At 33.5% G+C, this 27,546-nt stretch overlaps 1 protein-coding gene and 2 long non-coding RNA genes across 16 annotated transcripts in view; 1 reads left to right on the top strand and 2 right to left on the bottom strand.

The window, feature by feature from the left end:
- Positions 1-27,546, bottom strand: part of LOC145971733 (uncharacterized) — a 136,532-nt gene that overhangs the window by 24,536 nt on the left and 84,450 nt on the right. The gene's annotated exons all lie outside the window — the stretch shown is intronic.
- Positions 1-27,546, top strand: part of LOC145971729 (cysteine-rich venom protein kaouthin-2) — an 81,542-nt gene that overhangs the window by 6,135 nt on the left and 47,861 nt on the right. Inside the window, exons 1-2 of one of the 6 annotated variants that reach the window (XM_083099690.1) lie at positions 21,804-21,928; positions 22,962-23,616. The exons of 1 other annotated variant lie outside the window; for it this stretch is intronic. The gene's annotated coding sequence lies outside the window, so the exon portion shown is untranslated. Of the gene's footprint in view, positions 1-15,578; positions 15,738-21,803; positions 22,637-22,912; positions 23,617-27,546 lie in introns of those variants that run through there. 4 more of the 6 variants (XM_083099689.1, XM_083099687.1, XM_083099691.1 and 1 more) reach the window with 4 other exon arrangements.
- On the bottom strand, positions 952-4,824 carry LOC145971711 (uncharacterized). Of its 2 annotated transcripts, none has more exons than XR_014438934.1 (3): positions 4,602-4,824; positions 2,183-2,470; positions 952-2,100 (listed from the first exon to the last, which is right to left on the bottom strand). It is a non-coding gene; the product is annotated as an uncharacterized LOC145971711 (long non-coding RNA). The 2 variants fall into 2 exon arrangements; XR_014438935.1 differs by having other exon boundaries at positions 2,208-2,470.

The raw sequence follows: 27,546 nt of genomic DNA, 5'->3' as shown, positions 1-27,546 counted from the left end.
GCGCCGATATCGAGGGCGGAATTTATTTGACGCCGTAAGATGAGACAGAAACGGGCGAACTCGCTCTGTAACAGGCTGTGTTCTATTTTTTGCGAGGGAATATACGCAGCCTCGTTGCAGTCGTCTTGATACTCGATAAAAAATTTGGAAGCTTTTGTATTTCGAAGCCTTTCGAAACTCTCGATAATGCGAATTTTACGAACTTTTGCAAAATATATCTTTTGCATCTCATTAGAGATGATATTTGATCTTTAATTTTTGAAACTACTTTAACTGTATCAGTAACAAATTAAATGATTGAAATGCAAAAGCGAGAGAATATTTTTATATTCATATATATTGAAACTCTCGTGATAGCTATATTGCATATTCATATATCAGGCCGAGAAATTATGATTTTTTCGTGCGCCATATGTCGAAATAAAATAGTCTTTTTTTTGCCGCATATTCGTGCTCGATCGAATAGATTGGTAAAATATAGCGGAGATTCCGTTCCCTTTCAATGACAAATGGTAGGAAAATTTAATCTACACGTGTCTTACGTTTCTATGCGAAACGGACAGTTGATTAAGATTTATAGCTATCTATTAATTCATGGACCGAGAAAATAGCGAGTACATTTCATAGGCGGAATACATATGGCATGTAGGAAAAAAGTTATTTATTTTGACATATACTGCAAAAATAAATCGCGTACATTTTTTTTTCGTTTCTGACGTCATAAACCAAGCCCAGTTGCAGTGACGGATCAGAGGCCTTATAAATATTAGAGCCTGTTAAATATTAGTTAAAATGCATGGACTTGCATTTTTTGAATTATGTGTTTATTATTATAAAAGGAAAGAGATTTATATTTTATTATATATAATTTATCTTAAATAATTTATACTTATTCGTTGCTTGCGTGTTATTTTATGAAAACAAATTTGAAACAATTTTCTGTATTTTACAGTTATTTCAAACATCTGCGCGCTTTTACATTTTTTAGAAAATTACTTTTCGTCGATCATATTAAAAAAAGATTATTGGAACTGGAATGATAGAAGCTTATTGTATTTTGAAGAAACATCGTATAAATATAATGTAGCTTAAATTAAAGCTTATATTAAATTCGGGAATAATATCTTGCATGATTTGAAAATTATTTATATTGGAGCGCTTAAGACGTGTTTTGTTAACATTTAATTAGCACGAAACAAGCAGTGTTTCACTTTAATTTCAAATACGAAGTTGCAGAATATATCTTAACGCCAAATGTAAATAAGCAGTCGCAAAATGCAAATCAAGGATAAAGAGAGGAAGAACTGGACAAAAGTAGTTAGAGCATCAGTCTGATCCTTTTCTCTACGTCAGAGTAGATTGAATAATCTGAATAAACCGCACGTGTCGAGTGGATTTATTGTAGACGAAAATATTAATCTTAGCTATTTAAATGGAAAATATCTAAAATTAGAATTCCAAATTATATATTCGCAATTCTGAATTGAGAAAAACTCAGCAATATGATTTAACTATAAAACAAAACATATAATAAATGTGTTAGATCGGCGTATCGAATATATGAAATATATAGTAAAATTAATAAAATTTCTAATACATATAGTATTTCTAATACATATCAAAATTAAAATTTTCTTCTCCCTTTCTTTCTCTTTTCAAATTAGATCTGTGTGTTTTTCACAATTTTTCAGGAAATAAGAATTTATGAAATTTATGTTTTACCGTAAAAAATTCTAAAGTATAAGTTTTTACATATACAACTTTGCATATACAATGTTTATATTTGCATATATTGTGTTATATAATAATTTGTAACCTTGGATTGCACGCTGCTGGCTGTCAGTACGCTACATTCTCGCAATCTTAATTAACGGGTCTTCATCTTTAATTTTCTTATCATATCTTAGATCAAAGATAACTTCAAATGAAGATTGCACAATACGTCCTACTTAATGCCGCACGAAATGCTTTTAAACTTTATTTCTGCATCTTGATTTATATTTTGCTTCCGTTTTTTTCTTCTAATTACTTCTTAATGTCTGCGCTCTTGTATAATCTTCTTATTTAAAGAATCAGCTTTAATTTGTCTCGCGAGAGAATCTGTAATTGAAAGAATGTAATTTTGTATTTGGCGAGGCTTGCATTAATAACTTCTTGCATTATTTGGATAAAATTTCTAAACTTTTAATGAAAACACAGTCGCGCACATTTTTTTGTGCCACGCAGTTTTCCCAGCTTGCTATTCGGAAGAAAAGGGTAAGGATTCCTCGGATCAAGATCGCAGAACCACGCGTGCGGAACAATTTTTATCCCCGGATGGTGCATTAGGTTCGAACGAGGGGCGTTTGTTGATTTTCCTCGTCGAAAACGACGACGATTTGTCCGCAAACATTTGGTTTCCCGAAACTCGGCCTCGCTCGTGTCAGACTGTCCGCATTTTTCCTTTCTCGTCGTTCTATTCTTGTCCTTCCTCTCAAAAACGATTAAATTAAATAATTTCTTCATATGTATATAACACATATGCACATATAAACGTATATGGTCATCCTATCTATACATATAGGGTATTCATAAAAGTCGAGACCAAATTTATACAATGTGTTAATGGGGTCGAGTAGATGAGAAAAGTTTTTATAAACTTATGTCCAAAAATGTTTTATTAAAGAGTTATAAGAGCTTAAAAATGAGCAAGTAAAATTGTTCTTATAATATAAACATAGGTTTATACTTTTTTTTTACTCAACTCTATCAACGCATTGTATAAATTTAATCCTGCTTTTTATAGACACGCTGTATGCATGTGTGTACACACACATAATAATTAAATACGAAAAAAAATTCGACAGGAAAACTTAAGGATTTCGTACATTTTAAGTTATTTTTTTCCATGATTTTTTAAATAAAACAAATTTATTGAGGCATATATAATGATATTTCGTTTTGCACTTGATTCTATTTTATCTCGGAATTGTGGTTTAATTGGACTTCTATTCAGAATAATTTCTGAAAATTCAAAACTAATTTTATATATGTATACGTAGTGATTAAATATCAAAGATTAATTGAAAAACTTTGTTAAAAATGTAATAGATTTTTCACAATTTTATAATATAAATTATTTTATTTCAAATAATTTGTATTTTCTCAGGAATATGTAGATTTATTTATAACTGTAAAATTTATTACTGTAAAAAAAATATATAATATATATTTTATAAAAGTTCAATCAAAAATAGTAATAATTTAACCTCTTAAAATGATTTAGACAAACAAAAAAACACAATAATCATAATAAATTGTTTTAAACGATCGCTGATATCACAATAATATTAGAATAAATGATGTTTTAAAAGTGGGATGAGATACCAAATTTGATTGGAAAAAATTTAAGTTTGAGTACTTCTTTTCCAAATTTATATCTTGTTAATTTCACAAGTTTATATATTTTTTTGAAACATTCTGTATTGTCGAAGAATACAAGTAACGAATTGAGGACGAGTTCTGTTCTACGGTTACTTTGACACGAAGTAACGTAACGTGGTTTCGCGAGGATGCGTTTGCCTTCTTGGCCCAGTTTGCCGAAGAATATAAAGGCACTTGTGCAGCGTGTTGCTACTGATACACGGCAGGAAATTGCAGCGAGCTTCGATATATACGGTGTCATTTATAACCGGGGAATAAGCGTCGAAACCGCGACGGTTGAGTCGTCGCGATGCGGTTTAATGACCGGTCTGGCGCACTTCATTTCCGCGCTTCAATTTGTACTCGAATTCAGATAATGTGAGAGCGATGTTATGATAAATTGTATTTCAATCATGTATCATTGAACTCAAAAATGGAACACAAGGGACACCACCTTCTCCATTAGTTTTCGGAAAATTATCTTTTATGAAGTAATCGAGAAAAAGTATTTTTTTTTAAATTTTATGTATTAATTTATCAAAGGCTTTTTCATGATTTTTTAAAATTTTACTTTATCTCTCCGTATATTTATTTCATAATTAATGAATATTTTTCATATAAAAATATACACGTAGAAAAGTAGTTGAGATTTTTATTTATGATACACAGATAGCTTTTGTTATTACAAAGTTTTAAATTTTCCAATATTTATACGATAAAAATTGCAGAATAATGGTTTTGTTATTTTTAATTAAATGTATTGTGCTTTCATATTTTAAAGGATTATACATTAATTTGGGGAATAATGATTTATTTTATATTGTATATTTTATCTACGCTATAAATCGTCCCAATGATTTGGACCTCTCATATAGTTATAGTATAAAGGGATTAATGTTCATATAATTTATACAAACGCAGCAAGCAATGTTGGTCATTTGCACGTATGCGAAATAATTTTTTGCCGTATTTTTATAAAGTTTAATGAATTAGCGGTTTATGTATATCGTATAATATATTACTTTCATACGTGATATTTCGAAAAATAAAAAGTTTTAATCACATAAAACAAATTTGATCCATTTTATCTTTTCTGTACGTTTCGTGATTTTGAGAAAAGAAAAAAGAATTGCCATCATAGTTCAAAATTAGAAGCCAATGAAATAAACTCAACTACATAGAAACTTCGTAAAACTCACGATATAGTTCTGACTCACGACTCTCTCGCAAAATTTTGTCAATAAGGCAAATTTTTCTCCAAGGATTAAGTAACTCGTGGAATTAACGTCGACGGCGTTGCACAGGAGCGCGAAAAAAGCTCAACAGGGAAGGGGTTGAAAAAGTTTTGCTCCTCCAGAGAGATTTGCACTCTCGACCCCTGGTTTACAAGACCAGTTCTTTAACCTCTGAGCTATGAAGGTATTTGACATTCTTTTTCTGTTGTTTTCTCTTTCTTCTTTTTAATGTACTCGCTCTTCTACAGAGTGTCCGCAAAATCAAGTATTTATCAAAGAACAGACTAAAATGCTTCGAAACTTTGAAACATCTTACGTGAGCAAAGCATTTCTGTCAGAGAAATAGAAATTAATAATAAAACACTCTCTTTGATTAGAAAATGAAAATTGAATGAAGAAAATTATTAATTTACTCCATGTGATTAAATTTTTGTTTATCATATGAAATCTGATCCTAGTATTTTTTAATTATGCAAATAATTGAGAAGCAACTATTGTTAACTATTAAAAATATTAGAGATCATGGCATCGACAAGTATAAACTGAAGTTATTTATAAATAATAATAAAACACTCTCTTTGATTAGAAAATGAAAACTGAATGAAGAAAATTATTAATTTACTCCATGTGATTAAATTTTTGTTTATCATATGAAATCTGATCCTAGTATTTTTTAATTATGCAAATAATTGAGAAGCAACTATTGTTAACTATTAAAAATATTAGAGATCATGGCATCGATAAGTATAAACTGAAGTTATTTATAAAAATTGCGCGTCTTATAAAAGAAATTTTCTCGAGAATGCGCCCTTGTACCCCGTAACCTAATTTATCACCACCTAACTCCCTCGATTAAATGACTCGTAAAATTCACGATGGAATCCTTGAGGAACTACTGGGATCTCAATGAACCATTGCGAAACGTCCCTCGTTTTTAGAAACAAGCACGTTGGAAAAACGCGTCGAGTTGTATTTTTTTTTCTTCTTCCACCCGGGTAGAATAACAACTCTACGCGGTAGAGATACTAGTTAACTTTTATCTCCTAACGCATAGAGTTACACAATGAGTTTTCTTCTTAGCTACCTTCGCGGTTCTTCTCTTTCAACCTTTTTGCATCCGCCTTTTACATGTCGTTCTTTATAATTCGATATTCAAGCAATGCACGCGTATGGTTGACGCCATCTTTTCTTCAAAATGTTTCTACCAAAGCTTTTTATAGCTATAATATTCTCTTCTTCGTTTAATATCGATCAGATCTATCTTGATGATATGTACGAGAAATTTTTAAACTTTTCTGGAATTCGATATTTTGTTAATGATTTTTTTTTTCACGTAGAAAACACAGGAGGGTTTCAAGCAAATTCTTACAGAAACATTATATTTTGAATCTTTTTGTTTCTTTATTAACGTTGCGCCATTATCTTGAAAAATGCGAGCATGCTATCCGAAGTGCCACATGGTGCATCGGTTGCCATGCTGGGCAAACGGTGCCAGGTCTTAAAAGTTAATTGCAACGACGGTCAGGCAAAGCAGCGGCAGATGTTTCGGATGTGAGATTTTCCTTGTTGAGATTCGAGTGGAGGAGGGAAAGGGCGGGGAAACTTGTGCAATTTCAGCAGGTATCATGGGAGTTGGATAAAATCCTCTAATGTACCCGTCGCGGAGAAGGGAAATGAATCCACCGATATTCATCCTTGGTTGAAAAAGCAAATCGATAAACCCATTCAAAGAACGCAATCATAAATAACGGCGCGAACGAGCGTCTGCGATATTTTAAAAGTAGAAAAAATATGAACTTATATTGTTATTTAAGATATTATTACACTTTGCATATGTCATACATCACTTAATCTTATCATTCGAATTGATAAAATTCAATTTGTTTCGTTTCGAAAATTAACGCGAAAATATTTTTTTACGGATTGATGAGCGTATTAACTTCCCATATCAGAAAATATACATGAAATGGAAAAAGTTTATTTCGACAAGTGCCAAATAAAACATTTTGGTTTAATATTTTTCGAGAATTCATAGAACAAGCGGACAATAATAAAAGTTTCTCCGCTAAAAAAATGTATCCATATAAGGCTAATAGGAGATTTTTAGATATGAAACATAAATTCTCGAGTTTTGTGTAATATTCATTTCTTTCTTTTTCTCTTTGTTTTATAAAGAAAGAAACATAAAATGAATATTCACTGTAAAAGTATCAATTTGACATGTTCATGTCAAAAATATGATTCTGAGGAGGTTTTTGCTTCTCTAGAGCCATAGAGAAAATTTCTTTTCAGAGTCACGCAGATTCTTACACAACATATATATATATATATATATATATATATATATATATATATCTTCTTAACTGTTACTCTTAAACAGATTTGTGAATAGGAGAGTAAATCCTAGGGAGATGCTACACAATGCTTCTCCGGGCGAGACCTCTCGATCCGTAAATTTCCCCGTTACTTAGGTAAATACCAAGCATCGTACACACGTATCCTTTACTTTGTGCTTAACTTCGTGAACCAGTTCGCCCCGTAATCCCTCGGGAGCGCCCAGGAAGGTCGGCGCAGGACAGGTCGGGTTCGCTATACGAAGGCGAAGGAAATTCCCGCGAGCGCGGCTCTCGCGTGTAGAATACCGAACGATAATTAGGTATCGATTTCCACATGCCGGGAGAGTGTGTCGGCGATAATCGACTTCGTCTATCTCGGCTGCTTGACTCTGTCGTCATCGACTATATATCGCACATCGTACTCTTCTACCTGGTACTCGTGAATTCCTAACCCAGTTCCATTGATCGCAGCAAAGTGCCTCGACAACGAGAAAGCGCGGGCGCGTCTTGTATGACAAATTGAAGAGTCTCTTTCCTATAAAAACAGCCATTCAAAGTAAAGTTTTCAAAACGACATTGAACACGATCTTCCGTAATGGAAAATTTTTTCAGGGAGCGATTTTTACAAGGAAAATAGCATCCTTAAAATGGAAAACACATAACGACAGTCTTCGTCGATCGACAAATAAATTCTGGTAAACTTATCTCAGAGAGAGAGAAAGAGAGAGAAATTCTTGTTCTGAAAGATTGGATTATTAAAATTGGCAGGAAATCGATAGCGGATTTGATATCCAATTGTGATTGATCGATTAAAAACCCATTCGTCTAAAAAAAATGCAGGAATTACATTTACATCAATCAGCTAATTGAGAGATGAATTGTCTGACAGAAGAACCGAAAAATTTAAAATCGGTAATATATAAAAGACGATTTTTCTTATAAAAATAAAATAATCATAGATATATAGCAAACGCATACACATATTGCAAATGTAAAATGAAGTTTTCTCAACGCAATTTTCTCTCAGCTTTCGCTTTCTCATCTGCTGCTACGCGTATTCTTTCTTTGATTTTCTTTCATATTTTATTTTCACAAACGGATTCCGATTAGCTTAAAAATTTCCTATGAAAAAATTTCTTGGTAGAATATTAGTATTAAAAATTACAACTAGTTTTTAAATGATGCGTTTTGAAAATGTATATTCAAATGAAATGCCGACTATATTGTTTCGATAAATGTATTTATTAAATTTGCAGTAGGAAAGTGTTTAAATAATTTTATTAAACATTTTGTAATGAATGTGTTTTAGCGTTATTAAATCGATTTATTTATTTTGTGATACAAAACTCTTGTTTTTTTTCGCATAAAATTAACAGAAAAAATTTAGAATATCAAGCAATAATGTTATCTTGTGTAAGTACACTTGACATGAAAACGGAAGTTATGTTCATATTATTCTTCTACTGTACGCTATCGCTTTCTCCCTTCTCTGGGAAAAATCCTTAAAATAATTCTTTTCGTATCACACTTTCGAGTTTCTGCGCGAACGTCGCCTGTAATATTTTCCCTCGCAGAGTAGACGGTACATATCGATGGATCGCGTAATAATGTCGACTTCGCGGTGCGAAATGTTCTGTATCTGGGCCGGATGGTGCAGCATGAACGTAGGACAAGGACTCAGACCGCGCGAGGCGCACGGGAAAGAAGCCATCCGTTAAAGTTTATATTCCACACTCGACGCTTCTTTCCCGGCACCACCGGAACTGCGGTGTTCTTGACGATATACGTACAGTTGCCATAAGTCACGTACTGTACCGAGAGAAAGAGAGAGAGATAGAGAGAGAGCGAGAGAAATAGAGAGATAGAGAGAGAGAGAGAGAGAGAGAGCGTGCAAACCCAACTACATATTTTCCACTTCGCGTATTTCTCTTGGTCCTTTTTTCGGACGAGGGTACAGATAAAGCGATCGAATGAGAGGATCGTTAACGTGTAACGAAATATCCTGTGTCTCTGTTGCAAAATATTCTGCTATATGCTCATTGATTTTGCCGCATCTTGTATGAAAAAATGGAGAATACGAGCCATTTTTTATAATCTCGTAGTTTTGAATAATTGACCATGTAGGATAGTACAAGTAAAAATGTATAATATAAAGCGAAAAAAATATTAAAAATAATTAAACGCATAGTATAGAGACTTTTTTATATAACACTTAAGTTTTTATGACATGACGAAAAATATTTGTTTCTTTTTTCCCTAAAATTTTCTACTACAATTCTGCAAATTTTCCTGTGGCTCTTTAATTATTCGGATTATTAATTATTGAAGCAACAATAGGGTAAATGCCATTTAGTGATAATTAACTATTCTGTTGTAATAATAGCCGTGTTTTCATTAATAATGGACAGTATTAAACGATCAAAAGATCGGGAACTGTATTGAAACTGTATTGCAACTGAATTGAAATCACATTAAACTCTTTGTGAAATTCTTTTTTACGCGCTTCGAGATTTTATTCGCATTTTGTCGCGATTTATCCGCTCGTCGGAAACAAAATCGAACTTTTCCTTTGATGGTCGTTTTAACAGACTCTCCCCGGAAGAGTACAATGGAACGTAAATTCCCCGCACCCTTTTCCTATCTCGTTCGAAAGCAAATGAGCTCCGATTATATCCGGTTACGCGTTTACCGAAAGCCACAGATGGAATCGAGAGAGAAAGCATAAAACGATTTAATTAAAATCGTGCTTTTAGAGTTGCTCTTTCTTCTTTGCTACAACGGAAAATGCTCAGCAACCTGGAGAAGGATAGATGAACGCAGAGGAGACAATTAGCGTTCGTCCGTTCGATCTCTTTGTATGCATCTGACAATATCGCTGCTTCTGCAATGCGTAGAAGCAGGGTATAATTAGCGTATCGGCGAAGATAACTCTGTATAGAGAGAAGCTCTATCGCTTTTAGAATCATGCGGGAATAACGGTTCTCATACAAGCGACCTTAGAAATTACCGGAGTTATTTTAATAAATGAAAAAAAACGGTTATGAAATTCTTCTTTTTTCAAGTATGTTTTTAGATTAATATTTAAGAAATATTCTACACATCACGCTGTTGAACAGGTTATTTTTTAACTTGCATTGCAACTACAGATCGACGGGATGCACTTCGCGTCCCTTTCGAAGAGTTTATTCCTACAAGCGCGATATGTAAGTAACGAGTGCGCGTTAACGAGGTGGAGGAGGAGGATACAATTGTGCATTCGGTCGTGCAGCGAGTGCATAAATCCCACGGTACGGTGCGAACAGTCCGACGAGAGAGTATCGTAAGAGGAAGGGAAGCTCGGGTCGGGCGAGAGGGCAGGATAGTTGTCGTAAACCCCTTATCTGGAGCAGGGATCCCGAGGAAAGAGCAGACTCTGGATTATCCTGCGCACAAGCACCACGTATATGTGTGTGTATATATATATATATATATATATATATATATATATATATATATCAATGTGTGTGTGTATGTGTGTGTGTGTGTGTTCTTTCGTTGTGCTTCTCTCTCTCTCTCTCTCTCTCTCTCTCTCTCTCTCTCTCTCTTTCGTTCGACATTTTACGAATGCCGTTTCATCTGTGTTGTTTCGCGTTAATTTCGGTATAATTGTGGAATGCAACGGATATTGACTTTGTCATTTCGATGTTTGTCCCGATCAGCTCGTGACTGCATACGGAGATTGTCAATTTTCCTCATAGAATCCCATAAATTTGTTGATGCGCCCGAGTAATAGATGCAGGAAAAACAACAATAATCCGCGAAACAAATATTCAGCTTTGAGAATTAAAAGAATATTTTATCGACAGTAGTAAATCGCGGAAACGATCAGTCGTAATAAAAACATTTTACTTATAAACATAACACACTTGTATAGGTACGTGTGCTAATGTATATATTTTTCAATACAATTTATAAATGGGAAGCCTATTCCAAAGCTTTTAATTAAAAGCGCTTAATTATAATTACTATAGATTTAAATTTATTTTTATTTTATTATCAATTGCTGTTTACTATCGAAAAGACAGGATTATTGTTTCTTTTCCATATTCTTTGAAAGCGCTTGATATTCACTGCATTTTTTTATATATCTGTGCATTCTTCGGCCAATTTAATATCGACCCTATCTTAGTAAAGTTGACGAGATGTCAATTGGTTTCACAAATTTTGTTATGTTTGTAGAATTTCAATTTCACAGATTCTTGCGTATTTTCACGTTACCCGTTAAATTCCTGATTTATTATTCATGAATGTACAATTCTTATATAGAACGTGGGTTTTAATGCTAGACACAACGCAAAATTCATCCTCGTATAAATAATATTTTTCACATTTATCATGGTGACAAAGAGTTTTACCGTGGAAATACTGATTTTTATATCCCTTAGGTACAGTCGGTCGAGTATAGTATAGTTAAGAGGAATATTTCCTATAATTCTACGAAGTTAAAAGGAATATTTCTATTCTCAAAGTGCTGTTCGTTTCCGTACGTGAGTTATATATCATTCTGCGCGTTTCTTTTCAGTCCTATCCATTGATTTTGTTCTTTCTATCGGGTGTTTCCGAGTATCCACTTTTTTCTTTCAATATGATGGACACCACACATATAAATTTTTCTTAAGAACAAACACACTTTAAGAATTGTGAGATATTGATCAAGGAATGTGCGGATATAAGAAACTATGATAGATGTCTAACATTGTCTCATATTTGGAAAGATACGAGAAAGAAACATAATAACTTTATTTTTCGATAGTAAATAACATTATTTAATTAAATAATTTTATTTTTCAATAGTAATAAATCCGTAATAAAAATAAATGTTACTCTAGTCACACAAACGTTTTTAATTAATATGATTAAACGCTTTTAACGGGTGCTGTAACGGGGGCAATAAATTCGCTCTTTTCATATTTTATTGTAAAAACAAATGTATATTTTAATAAAATATACTTTTATATATGTATGTGATATCTATGAACAAAATATATCAGTATTTTCCCTGATAAACTGTATATTTATAAATAAAAATGTATATGTGCCCTATATATTTGTTGAATTCAGGAATTATTAAGATGAATTCGATCGATCTTGTGAAAATATCAAATGATGTAAAGATGACATATAATGATCAGTTGAATTTAACTCTTTCCCAAGAGTTCTACCGCCGCATCTTCTCGGATATAATTCCATCAAATTGTTTCCGCAACAGCTTCTCATTATAATAATATGCAGTTTCACGAAGTGGAACATTCTATATGACACTTAGCATTTACCAGCGTATTGTAAGTATATGTATAATGCATTTACACACATATCATGTCGTAGCTGCTGTAGAGAGACGTTCGCATTCAATTTACATTATTCGCTCCTAGAGAGAGAGAGAGAGAGAGAGAGAGAGAGAGAAAGAGAGAGAGAGAGAGAGGGAGAGAGAGGGAGAGAAAGAAGGAAAGAGAGCGCATTTCTCTTTCATTAGATGATTCTATATCTATAAATATTGAAGATTGACATCTTCGTCATTTAAATAAGTAAAGTATCAAAGAACTTCATGATATCTCGTTAGAAATCAGCCGAAGCTATTGAGATATATTGTGTGAAAATTGTCAAAGTTACAACTGAAAAGCAATTTTTTTTTTTTCAGAAAATTATCGGAATTAACTCTGTAGGTTTAGCATTTCTTCTCTGATTTTGCATCTTATTTATCAATGATTTTTTTGCATTTTTCCATAGGATTTTTATTAAAAACAAGTTGATTACAACTATGTCGGAGAATGTATCATTAAAGAATATAATAAATGAGAGATAATAAAACGCGCAAAAATAAAGATCTAATAAATCAATTGAATGTGGCACGATTCTAAGATGTTCAATTGAAGATCAATATAGTTGATTTGAGAAAAACATTTCATGATGGAGGATCTAAATCTAACAGACCATTATATGTCACAGTACACATTGATTGAAATTTTTATATAATTGTGTTGCAACGTTTGCAATATCGAGTAAGATTCTATAAGATTTAAATCACAAATGTGTGAGAGTTTCTTTATAAAATTAAAAATTATCATAATGTTGCGTGTTTCTCTTTTTTTCCTCTATTGACATTTTCAAAAGCTCATTGTTCTACATCATACAGGTCAGCGCTTTCGTGGATTATTTTACAGAGCGTTTACGCGATTTTACCGAGACTCGATGTTGTAATATTATAAATCTTTACATTCCACGGAGATTCCTAATTCCATATATCTCCGATTTCATCGTTTCTTCACAGATCCCTGATTCCGCAAGTGCACCCTTCACGGATTCGCGGTTTCCTCGGTAGTTCACATCGGCGATTAAATCTAAAACTTCACAAATCCTTGATTTTCTGGATCGATAGCTCGCCGGGTGCTTCGTTTCGTAGAATATTGCCTTGGCGAATTATCGGTGCGCGCCGAGAAAAAGAAAAAGAAATATTACGGAACGCGAGATCGAAGTTTCGAGCTGGCTTCTCCGATATATAGTCGCTATCCTTAACTAATTTTAACTTTGAAGAGAATTCCGTGACCGATTCTTCCCCCTGCGTAGGAACTGTCGAACCTTAGTCCGCCGACACGGGAATCGTTTCAAACCAACACAAGACTTCTCGGGTTCAATCGGTAATCAAACTATCTGCGGAAATATAATAATCCACGAAGTGATAAAGTGAATAAACTGAATTAATCGAAAGCCCTCTTTGGTTAAAGTCTGGCTTGGGACAATCGAAGAGTCGATGGAGCTGTTGTTTGGTAATGCCGTTATATAGTTAGTCCTAACTTGGACAAAAATCACGAAATTTAGGAATACAAAGTATAAATTTTTCGATAATGACATTAGCTAGAAAAAAAAACTCGAAAGAAAATTTTCACGTAGAATTTGAGATTGCATAAGAAATTTTCTCCGGAATTTTCTTCTCATACATTTATAAAGGAATATAATTGAGCGAATAAACGTTGCATCGTTTATATTTTCTTATATATTCTTCAAGCGTGAAAAGTTACTGATTACACGCTTGCTACATATGACGTATCGACGTCATTCATCTACTTCCCTTATTTCCAGTAACGCGATTTTTATATCAAAGTAATTTCCACATTGCAACATTATCGATCAGCAGATCGTTCGTTGCGCGTAAACACGCGAAAATCGCAAACCTCCCCGTCGCCCATGGAAATTGTCGATGATCGATCGCGAAAGCGCAAATGACATCAATGGGAGCAAGCGTATAATAAATTACGTATCGCGCGGAATGCGAGCCGTCTCTCGGTTTTACGTATTTCACGTAATTGGACGAGAACTTAACAAAGTTTTTAGCGTATTAAGCGCGCAAAACGGACCGCGTTTTAATAATCAACGTATGAGGGAAAATAGCGCGCGTTTAACATTAATTTAATTCGAAAAATCTCTTCGGAAAAGCGGAAAGAAGATTTTCCTCTCCGAATCAAAGAATCTCTCTTCCTCCCTCTCTTTCGGGCATAAGCCGCAGGTAAATTGCGGATTGAACAAACGAGGGTAACATCGGTTTTATACCTGTAATTAACGTTTTATTACTGACACTCGCGTGCGTACTTTAATGCAAGCGCGTTTAACGTGAGATGCCCGGGTGATACTCGAATAACGCACGTTTGTTACACACATCGCGTCGTATAATAAAATTTATATCGCGCTCCGACATTTCTAGCGATATTTTTTTTCGATGAAAATTATATCGCTGTAATGTTCACAGGAATCGCTCGCTCATATAAATGACGCGGATAAATAACGTACACACGGATAGAAAACCAAGCGGTGCGTTGCCGTGTGCGTATCGATATTAATCAATATAAACGCCAAAGTATCATATCGGCGCATATTTTTTAGACTCACAAGAGTCTTCCGTTACTTTAAAGTGCACATATATTTTTACGCGCATGCATTTGTTCCCTTCCTGTGTGCGTAGACGCGTTCCTGGCGCTAAAAGTGGATGGTAAAAAAAATTTTATCGAAAATTTTCAAGTTTTAACATATAAAAGAATCTTCATTTTACGACAAATTCTCATCCCACATATTTCACAACTATAAAGCACTTTTTAGTTCCTTTCAATATTTAAAAAAAAAAATAAAATAAAATAACGCGAAATCTCGAAAATCGATTCGTCGAAAAAATCTATCGCGGAAACGAAATTACACCGCAGTAACTGACGACAATTATTACTCGGGCAATTATTTATCGTTATGCCGCACGTGTTAAGACAAGGCGACAAGAAAATGTCAAACGATTATTATCTCTCATTTACAGGTTTGAGTTAGAACGCGTTGTTGCATAATGGTGATTAATTATATTTATTATCGCTCTCGCGCGAGTAATATCGCGGCGATTTGACGGTCGTCGCGTGTATGGGAATTGTTTACGTTCAATTAAGTCGGTATTTTCATATTTTCCTACCACGTGGAGATGACTCGCGAGAAGCGTGCTCTTAACGAAGACGTTATTACCGCGAGCCTTCGAGACTGATTGCTCCTCGTCAATAGGAGGGCTGACTCCTCCCAAAGACTATAAAAGACGAGCCTGGTCGCGGATCGATCGCCAGTATACAACCGCGCCTTTTTATTGTCGCGGTGCCGAGAAAACGTGCAGTTTCGCGCAGGGTGCACAAAAAAAAACATCCACATCGGCTTGTCGCATCTGGTTCACTGTTGGCGGTTTTTAAAAGGGTGTGACGCTTGAAGGGTGAGTTTCTCAATTCGCGACGAGTAGCATTTCGCTGTTATTTGCCGCTCGGTTAATGCCGAACATTATTGAAACAAGGAAAATGTGTGCGGATGAATTGATGAGCTTCGCGAATAATAGGAATATTATTCGACGATATTCTTTGATTTTTCTCTCATTTATCTGTGTATTTATAATGCTTGTATCTTAATGGAGTCGTATTGAAACGACGAGTTCCCCGATATGTAATGTTTCCCGTCGAATTTCATTTCGTCTCTCTCTTCATTAGAATATAAGCTATGTTTTATACACAGTTTATATTATAATGAAGCGATATTGTGAGAGAGAGAGAGATATTTAATTCGGGGAATATTATTCTGCGGTGTCCGCCCTTTAGTTCTGTGGTAAGAGAAAACGTACATTATAATACTGTTGATGGACTTTTATTTGAATGTTAAAATGTTACATCGGAGAATTTTATATTAAAATCCGTATTATTGTTCAGAATAATATTCGAGGAACGAATACAACGAATAAACGTATAACGATTATAAGTAAGGTAAATATATAGGTAATGTAAACATCTATATAATTTAATTAATAAACGTATAAATATAAAAGACTCTTTATCTGCAATATACATACAAATTAGCAAATAATGGCGAACGAATATGCTTTTCTAGCCATACGTCGTAATTGATGATGATTCCTGCGAAACGGATTTCTCCGTCGAACTCGAGAAACAAAGAGAAAAATAATGAAAAACGAGAGAATGTAGCTTCCATGTTTCCGGGGTTCCGAATAATCGGACGAGCACGATGCGAAAGCCTGAAAACGGGGTTTTAACGAAGTGGCGAGAGGGTCGCGCGCGACGAAGAGACGTAAAGGTGCAAGGAACCATGTGCACAAAAACCTGCACGTATGCAACAGTGTGAAACTGTTCATCACACATTGCTGCCGGGTGTTACCGAATAAAATCGTGGGTCCGATGCGGGAGATCAGCAAAACCGTTTGATGTAGTTTTCGACGAAACCCCGATGAGACTGTCCCTGGTAGAAGCTCAAGGCCTCCCTCCTTCCCTCTCATCCTCGGTAGCTATCCTAATTAACACGGCATTTAATTATCTCGCCGCGATTTAATGGCATTCAAAAATTTCGCGAATAATTTCTCACGATCTTGTTATAAATTAAAATCGATACTTCGAAAAACGGAAAACTCACTTATTTCCTCGTAACGCGAATAAATATGTTCTTCGCACGAACTATAATATAAGTTTCTGAGATAATCATTTTCGAGATTATTGATGGTTCGTTAGCGATAATGTTTACACGACGGAAGAATCTCATTGTACGTCATTAATTATGCATATACATGATTTATCGTCCGATTATCATGAAAAAAATGTTCATATGTAACGCGACAAGATCTTGATATCGTATAATCCGATAGTACGTTTTTAAAATCCGTTATGAATTGAAGAGACGATTATTCAGTAATTAAATCAGATCGTTAATTCTCATTTGATTGCAGTAGTTTTCACATGCACACGCTATCTCTATGAGAAATAATATTTATTGCGCGAGAAAGACGCATATGATGCACATCATTTTTGTATTCTCTCTGCCACTAATATGACGCGATAAAACGTAAAATATTCTCCTTGCGCAATAATCAACGTTGCGAGATAATCTTGTGATGAGTTTAGCCATGTAATTACTTTGCGTTATAATGAGCGTCAATATTCGCTAAAAACTTTTTATTTTCGTAGGAAAATCTCTCTCGACGACGACAATTTTCCGAAATTCCCTCTTGTCACCCGCTATGCACTTAAACAATCGAGACGTATGAGTTTTTCGCGTGCAATACATCACGACGAATTTAAACTTTACTTTATTTATCTTGATTCCATTTTCGTTATTGCGAAAAACTACCCGTATCGTTGGACAGTGAAATATAATTATAGGTGCGTTAAGATAATTGCCTTTCCTTTTCATGGCACATTTGTTGATGAACTCGGAATTGATTTCTTTTCAGGTGAGAATTCTTGACTTCTAGTTCACAAATATATATATGTATATATATATATATATATATATATATATTACACACACACACACACACACACACACACACACAAAATTATATATATTATATATATATTACATATATATATATTATATATATATATATATATATAATTCTTCTATATATAAGTAATTCTTCCCATTCTGAACTTAATTATATTTGCGTTGCACACTGTAATTTATTACTGTCAATACACGTAGTGTTGGAATTGATCTCTTTTTAGATGAGAAAATTCTTGGCTTTTCGTTCGCAAATATATATATATATATAAAATTCTCTAAAATTTTAAACTTAATTTGCGTTGCAAATTGTAATTAATTATTGTCGATACAGGTAGTAATAGAACGAACTTATTTATAAATTTATATATATAAATTTAATTAATTATATCAAGATATTTGATAATGAAACATTTTATTTGATTTATGAAGTTCTTGAGCAATTTTGTCGAACTAGAATTTATTTTTAATTCATTAACGAATAAGTAACTCAGAACAAGAATGCAGTGATTAAACGTTACATATGAATGAATTATTAGAAATAAGATATTTATACATTTCTCTTTCTTGAGTTTTTCGAGACGCAGAAAATGCACGGAATACAATTAGGTAGTTTCAAGGGATAAACATGTTACATGTAACTTTCAAAGTGATCTTTTTAAAAGATATTAAGATCGCATTGTTCCTTTTAATAGATTATCCATCTCATTTTTTGCGTGCTACAGTTTTATATCAAGAAACATTCATCATACATCATACATCATACATCATACATATGTCGTAATATCAGTTTGAATAAACTTTGAGCTCAGAAATTTAAAGTTCAACAAGAAAAACTTTAAAATGCAAAATTACTCATCTAAATTGAAACATTACAATATGTTAGAAGTATCTAAGTCCATTTGAATTTCTGTTTTCCGTATTTTGTCGCGTGTTAAAATCCACGAGGAAGACAGAGACGACACGAGAGTATCTCGTTTTCCGGTAGCTCACCCCGTATAGGGTTACGTGTAGGGAAAATATTACACCTGTATAAATCTTGCACGTGACTTTTCGGGCACGCGCGTCACTCGTTGGACGAGAAAATGTATTTAGCCGGTAATGAGCGGCTGCAAGTTTTTGTTATAATTAGGTTGTTAGCTCGCTCTTCCGGTATCTCGGTGCGCGGGAGCATTCATGGAACCGGGATTTCTTTATAACGCGTGGGACTGGTGTATGAGAAAAAAAGACGCGCGTAGAGTGCATCACGCCGGTGATGCATATGCACGAGCGCGTTTTATAAAGAGAGAAAGAGAGAGAAAGAATAGTTGATTAGCCCTTTTTCTGACACGCGTCCCGGAAATGTTGCCTTTATTAACCAAGATGAAGAGAAAACTCCCAGACTCCCTGGCTCTCCGCTCTTTGTTACAGCGAATAATTTCGGCCTCTCGTCGCGTTGAATTTCGATCTCTTTGTTTTTCCTCTTTTCATATCTTCATCTACTCTTGGGATATATTCGTACGATAATTAAATCACGGAAGCAAGAATTAAATAATCATATAATGCATATATAGGGTGTTAGGGCAATCTCTTCCCCCCAAAAAAGCTCTTGTAGCTTACCTCGAAAGCTTTTCAAAACACTATAATAAAGTATTTTTTCATCGAGTACTTTTCGAGTTATGAGGCTTGAAATAGTCTCTTAATTTTACATAAACCATAAAATATCTAGTAAAATATTCATTTTTCGATTATCTTACCTTAATACTTTTATGTACAAAATAATGAGAGGAATCAATTAGTGTAATTTGCAATTAACAATTACATATTTTTTTTCGAAACAACTATGTGTTTTCTTTACACCAATTGATTCCTTTCATTATTTTATATATAAAAGTAATAAGGTAAGATAATCGAAAAATGAATATTTTACTAGATATTTTATGGTTTATGTAAAAATTGAGAGATTATTTCAAGCCTCATAACTCGATGAAAAAACCTTATTATAGTGTTTTGAAAAGCTCTCGAGCTACAAGAGCTTTTTTTGGGAAGAGATTGCCCTGACACCCTGTATATGCCTTAAGGAATAAAGCTTTAGATTCTCGTAATAATAAAAATTTGAAAGAACTTACACTATTCGTAGGACGCTACTCTGTTTCTATCATCTCCCGAGTTACTTTGTACATAGGTATTGGATCACATGTGTACGTTTAAGGAAACTTTCTCGTCTTTCCCCCGGATAAACAAACTTATCCCGATCTGTTCGAGAAAAAAAGAGAGAAAAAGTGTAAAAGAATGTTCTCTCCCTCCAAATGTGTTCTTTATATTGGCGATGTGTCGGTATCGTTCCCATTTGATTCGGGGTCGATGGAGGACAATGCGGGTCTTACGGGGTTGACCCCGTATCACTGTTACGAGGTATTCAACTCGCATTCGCGCATCATAAACATTTTCTTTTTGTTGTGCGCGTCATGTAAATAAAGTCTAACATGGACGGGTGTCGCAGGAACATCGATATTTCGCTTCTCTTCCTCCTCGTTCTGATATTTATGAGCTATAAAACTGCACTTGCGGACTGACCTATAAAAATTGCAGTGTGAACGACAGCCTACGGTGTCGGTAGTTTAGTTAATAATTATTGCCGTCGCTGCCTTCTAAATATCTTCAAATTCAAACACGGATTATTCAACTTAGTCAACTTGGAATCGATTTTTTTTAATATTTCGTACTCTTCCTTTTTTAGAACCTTTAATTAATTAAAAATAAATTCTAATTTCTTCGAAATGTTCCTGCTGTCATTTTTAATTACTGTACCTTTACAAGATGTTTGCAATCATATTATTTTCTGCATCTCGATAGAAAAAATAATATACCTCGTTATTTTTACACTTTCATTTATTATAAAATATTGGATGCTTTTCTAATTCAATTTCTCAAAAATATTTGGAGATAAAAATACCATACACTGTTTTATTAGATGAAACATTTATCTTATTTGTTTCCTGTCATAAATTGTGATATAATGGTCATATAATTGACAATGTGACGTGTCATAAATTATTATGTAGTAAGCTATTTATTATATGTAGTAAGTTTAAATGTATATTTATCAAGTCATTAAATTTTTAATATTTTGATATCGGTGTTTTGATATCGGTCATAAAACACACATTAATCTTACATTTATTTTACATTCTAAAACTTTTTAACTATCAAAATATTTTAAATTTATTCCCTGACACATTTTTATTAATTAAATGGAACATTTTTATTAATGTATAGATATCTCCATCTCAAAATTTATAAATCTTTCCTTCCATTGTATTTTCGAATGAAGAAAAACAATCATTTTATTTTCCTTCTTAAATTTCCGAGCTTTTTTATTCTAAAAGTAATGTGATATGTTTTCATCGTAATTTGATAGAGATAAAAAATATATGAAAAACGTTATTACAAATTAGAATATTATTAATATGCAGGCATTAATTGCAGACCAGGATATCACGTTATATGTGTAATCATTTTTATAATAATTTCGGATATAATAGTTTTAATTCCAATAATTGTTATATTTTTTGTGATAGATAAGTAATAGTGCGAAATAAATAATCTCGAAATAACCAGCAGGATGTCCCAAAACTACCAAGTATTCTTTTAACAGTAGATTCTCTGGTAGTTTGAAGAAAAAAATCGCTTGCAAATTGACCGAAGAATTTGTTATTAAAACGACGACCGATGGCGATTTTGGAATATTCTGTATAGAGTCGTATAGATCACACGTTCCAAGTTATCGCGTATTAATAATCCACTAACGCACTTGCGCTTTACTCGTGGGAGTCTGGGCAACATTGCGCCAATATCGCGGAAATTAGCGTTACAAATTTTCGGGCGTCGAGCGAACTCTCTCACTTGTGCCCTCGTGCCCCTTTCGAGGGGCATGTGATCGAACTTCCTCTCCGCCGCAAGTTCCGGCGCTCGACAGCGGCGCCCGGCTTCGCCAGGAGAGCTTGCGCCAGTTCGCGGGCAGCAGAGAGCTGCCGCGCCGCGGTACGGAACACTCCGAGACAGGTTCTCGTCGCGCGCCGGCCGCAGTATCGTCGTACAGTTTGTGCAAGAACGACCGTTCTTCTGCTCGTTCCACACCTCGTCATGGTATTCGATTCACCCGCTGCCTCGATCGAGTCGCCCGTCTGAATTCTTCCCCCCCGATCTCCTCGATCGCGCGATTTCCGGACGCTTGTCGACGTCGGGGTCCCTCTCGTTCGTCCCTTCGATCCAGGAAAATTTACGCGCGAGCGGCCAACGATCGATAGATTCGTCGATTGTGGACAAAAATGATGTGATCGACTCGGATGGTGCTCGAGGGAATCGATCTCGAAACACGTTTCCCGATGATCTTCGGGAAGATGGACTCGGCGCTCGATAGGCATAAAGGCGCGAAGGGGTTGAACGCTGACACTGCGCGCGATATCGCTGGGTGTCATCGTTGAGAAACGTAGGCGCGATACGGTGATTGAGGTGATCGATACGACTATAATCGTGCTAGAATTATGTGACGATCGTATTCGTGTGCCTCTATATAATTCTTCTATCCAGAACTTCGAAACATCCCTTGATAAGGGAGGAGTCTCTTCTTACGCGGAGGACCTTGAAAATCCGCGATTAAACGCATCCACTAATCTTCGTGTTAATTAATTATATGAAAGCTTTCGTGTTAATTATCCGAAACTGTACGCGAACCGAATTGCTTTTAATCGTTGGTATCTGTATCCTTATTAAGTTCTCTTTATCTGCGTTAATATTTTCACAATTAATGGTTTCATTATTTAAATCGATACGCACGCGTTGCAAAATTTAAAGGTACTCGCAAAAGCAGATTTTTTTCGCATTAAACGCTTGAATTTTTTAATAATTCGTTCGTATTTCTACCTACGATTACATTTTATCCTTGCATTATAATTCGTTTATCGATTGTCGTTAATTAATGAAACAATATCCGCGATTGAAAAGGGGTTTATTTTTGAAATAATTATTCAAACATTTTAATTAATCAATTGGATTTTTTATCAGCTGATTATTAAGATAATTATTATATCATATTATTAATCTTATCTTTCCGAATTGTTGAGTTTTTAGAAATTTTAACACAGCTGTTATTCTCACGATTTAAAACGCGCATTTTAAGTTTAAGATCAGACCAAGTGCCGAGAGACTCATATGTGACAATAGAGAAAGTACTGAAACTTCAGCGATCACATAAGTTCATTTTATATTCGCTGAATGTATTTGGCGAGGACAATTTCGAGAGTGAAGTAATCATTCGAGCTCGAATGTGATTTGTTGTTCGTTGCGAAATAAAAATATCAGTGAAAAAGAAACTATGCGTGACATGCGTTGCATTCGACATGAAATATCAACCATGATACAAATAACAAGTAAAATATAAGCGACGACAATCCAAATAGTAACAAGCACTACAAACTGCGGCAAATTAAGTCGCGATATTAAATAAACGATACGTCTGAGTGTTGCTCTCCCATGAGAGAAGACGATAAAACTGACATAATACGGACTCCAGTGTGTGAATTAATCGTTGCTTTGTTAAATCATTAACTGTGAACAAGAAATTCAATTTTTGCGTATGTGTGCGGACATGTGTTATTTCTACGCGACGTACTTTGCGCTTTGCGATGAGATCGGACAAGTCAATGTGGGATTTAAGCGTTGCTAATTATCCTTGGAACTGCCGTATAATTGTCGCTAATTAATCGACGCGACCCTTCGCGATTCTCACCTCTGTGTTGGATTCTCTGTGAATTTCACGCTCCCGCCGTCGCAAGGTGAGTCGAACCTACGTAAATATCCTTCGACAACATAACTAAGCTGTGTACACATTTTCCCCTTGCTTATACTTAACACTAATCACATAAGATATTCGACAAACACGTTTGAAATAGCTCTGAACTTTGAATTAAGATAAATCGCTCTTGGAGCATCTCTATATACGACGATGCAATTTTCATCATTCCAAATCGATCTTCTTTCTCGAGGGAAAAGGATGATAAATTAATAAAATAATAAAAACTGAACATGATATACACTTTTATATTGAATCTTATAAACAATATACTTTTTCGCAATATCCTAAAATTATCAAATTTTTCCATAAATTTTTTAACTAATTTAAACGATTAGTTTTTTAATGGAAATGTCGAGCCAATAACTTTCGAATTATAAGCGATTAAAAAGAAAATTTTCGCAAATCAAATTTTGCGATGTCAAAGAGATAACACTGCATTCTTCAGTTATAATTTCAAAGTTTAATAAAGTTTAATGAAATTTTAATTTAAGATTTACATTAGTTGCAAAGGTGCAAAGAATATTAGATATATGATAAAAAATACTATATAGTTTCAGGATATCTTCTGTATCATAAGAAATATATAGACCTGGAATGCCTTTTTATGTGCTTTCTTTGATTTTGCGAACTTGCTCAAATTGAAAGTATAAAAATCGTAATATTCTTTAAAATTAATTATGACATTTGCGCGATTTTTCGCATTTACGTTTGCAAGTATAACTAGAAAAATCACGCGACATATTTTCGCGAACTGCATTCGCGCGTAATTTACATCGCGTGTTTCTTATCGGCCTAGAATGGTTTTAGACTTTGTCTGCCTTTCGTCTGATCAATGAAATTTTCCTAGTAATTCGCGTAATTCGCGAAACTTCATCTTTTCGAATAATTTCTCGTTTACGACTATCACCACGTATATTGAACTAACTCGTATCTAGTTTATGTCTAGAACAGGAGGTACGTTCCACTATAATATAATAATGTCAAGAACCGTCGGTGAATAATGAATTAAGAGAAATAAATTAAATGCTGTTTTTATGTATGTATAATTTCGACTTTTCTTTTGCGCGATCACTTTCTTCTATTATTGGATTTTGTATGTTTCTTGAGGGGAATTTAAACCGAGACAAATATTTCTTAATATTTTCACGATTTTATATTTATGAAAAATTGTGAAAATAATTATATTTCAGAAGATTTATAAATCTTCTTCCTCGTGACAGGGGATTTATAAATTCCGCAGATGATTTTTGCGATTACCTCTCTCACATATCATTTCCATGACGCTAAATGGAAACATCGTAGATTCTAATCCCCCCTGTTAATCTTTTTTATATCTCTTTTTAATATCTCTTTTTATATTTCTTTTAATATCTCGAGAATATTTTTTTAAAAATATTTTTGCGTGTTTTTATACGTGGTTTTCATCTTACGCGATGCGAAGAGCTTTGGAAAATAATATTTTCAAGAGAATCTCCGAAAAACCTTTGAAATCCTCAAAATATCGCTCGAAGAAGAGAGAGAGAGAGAGAGAGAGAGAGGGAGAGAGAGAGCATTTTCATCTCGCGATATGGCATAAAAACTACCGATTTAGCAGCTGTTGGTATTTATTTGCATTGCGTTGTTTTCAGGAAAATGCGATATCGTCGCGGTGGAAAAGTTTAAACGGACCGGAATGCACTTTGTTTGTCTATATGCGAGCAGAGGAAAATATTTCTCGTTTAGTAGCCCCGTTTATCTGCGTATCATCCGCCTGCATATTTTCTGTTTGCATAAAGATTGGCTGTTGGAATTGATAAATCCATTTTATATTCGCAAATCACAAAAAAAGCATCTTTTTAATTCTCTTCCTTTCGGGCAAGAAGAATAATAAGATTCAAAGATTTATGCGTTGTTAAAATTAAAAATGTTGTGATATATGTGTATAATTTTATAACTTTTTACAGCGCAATATGATGTACAGTGGGACTAGACTTTATTTTTTTATTTGTGTTGTAATTACATTATATTTTTTTGTTTTTTTTATTACTTTTATTTTTTTTAATATTTTGTTATTATTAAATTAATCATTATAAAATAAATATCAGTTTGTTTATAAAAATATCACAATTTTCAAATGTGCGATTTCAAGAATTTAATATATATAAATTTAAATATAAAATATGTGATTTTATTTATTACAAATATAATTATATATGAAAATGACAGATATGTCTTATATTAAATGACATTTCAGTAAATCGTACGATGCTATCTCATAATATACATTAATTAACATACAAAAATAAATGATTATTTGCATGTCATCGAAATATAAATTAACGTTTGCTAAGTATTTGTATGCTAGGAAGTAATGTCGATTTATAACAAGAAATTCCGTTAGCTTTTCAATTATCAAATTTTCAATTACGTTTTCACATATAAGCACCGCTATTCCCAATTGTTATTTCGTTGTTATAAACGCGTATTCGCGCGTGTTGACGGTTTTTGCGTACGCAGAAAATCTCTTGTGAATTATTATATTCATTTATTCGTTGTAGCTAGCGAGGTAACCTGCCATAAAGTAACGTAATATTTGTTTTGTATCACACACAATGCGTGTTCCCACAGTTTTTTTTTTTGCGGTGGTAGTGTTTTGCGTATAATTTTACTCTGCGTGTACAAAAGAAATGCAGTAACATAAAAGAAACGTAAATTATAATTACTTTGAAGCTAAAAGACATGTTGGCTTAACTTGGATTACGCAATTTTAAAATTAAAAAAATTCAATTAAGAGATGTCTGAGAGATACCTGGAAAAATTAATAATTGCATTGATTATCTTTTTTCCAAATAATATACGTTTATAACATATAGACGTTTATAATATATGAACATATGAATAATATTAATATGTGCAAGGAATTTTCAAAATTATGACGTGACATACACTGTATAAAATTTCTAAATATTTTAGTATCGTGAAATTTCTCTCAAGTTTATAACTCAAAAACTATGTGACAAATATTTTTTGAGGAATAAAGCATAATACGAGACGCGTCATTTTAACGCACAATGTTATAATTAAATATGATAAGTATTTATCATATTTAAGAAATCATATTTTCAAGAAATTTTAATATATTCTTCAGAAATTTTTCAAATTGGTCATTTTTCAAAAATCTAACAAAGTATATAAGGCTCAAATATATTTTCGAATTTAAGGGAATGGATGTGTACTTGAAATTATTGAATATGAAAATAATTTTTATTTTTTCAAAAAGAAGTACATATAAAAAGAAATATTCAAAAAGAAATATATATATTTTTGAACATTATTTTTAGCTGCATAAATATCTTTAAAATTATTGAATATATAAAATATAAATGTCGATTGGAAAACTATTGAACCGATTATTATTATTTCTTAAATTTATTTAGAATCACCAAAAAGTTAACACTATTCATGACTAAAATTTAAAAAAGCTTTCTACAAAAATCATCGATCAAAATGCAACCAAATACGTATATGAGAAAAAAAGTGAAAAAATATTATTTATATATATTAACCCAGTGTTGAGGCAAAAGGAATAAAGATGAAGATGTTTAGCCATATAATTTAGTTTTGCCATATAATTTCGCAAAGTATTATTCAGGATAACCAAAGTATTATTCAGATTAACCCAATGTTGAGAAAAAGAAACATAAAGATGTATAGTTCATATAACTTCGCAACTATATTCATCCCCTTAAGTTGAGTCGCTTATTTAGCCTTATACAAGGAAAAAAATGTATAATCCTCAAAGAGAAAGAAAGGGTTATCGACCGTTCTCTCCCAAATTGAGAGTTATTTCACAAGTAGTTCATCCCCCGCATCTCGCTCATGCGGATTATAAACTCGTCTTGCTATTTTCGTCGCGATATTACGCGGTTTG

The sequence above is a fragment of the Camponotus vicinus genome, unplaced genomic scaffold (genome assembly GCF_025532165.1).
Source record: "Camponotus vicinus isolate PSW18456_S1 unplaced genomic scaffold, iyCamVici1.0 SCAF_5, whole genome shotgun sequence".
Taxonomy (NCBI): Eukaryota; Metazoa; Arthropoda; class Insecta; order Hymenoptera; family Formicidae; genus Camponotus; species Camponotus vicinus.
The sequence above is the reverse complement of the archived record's forward strand: the minus strand, read 5'-3'. Positions and strand labels throughout refer to the sequence as shown.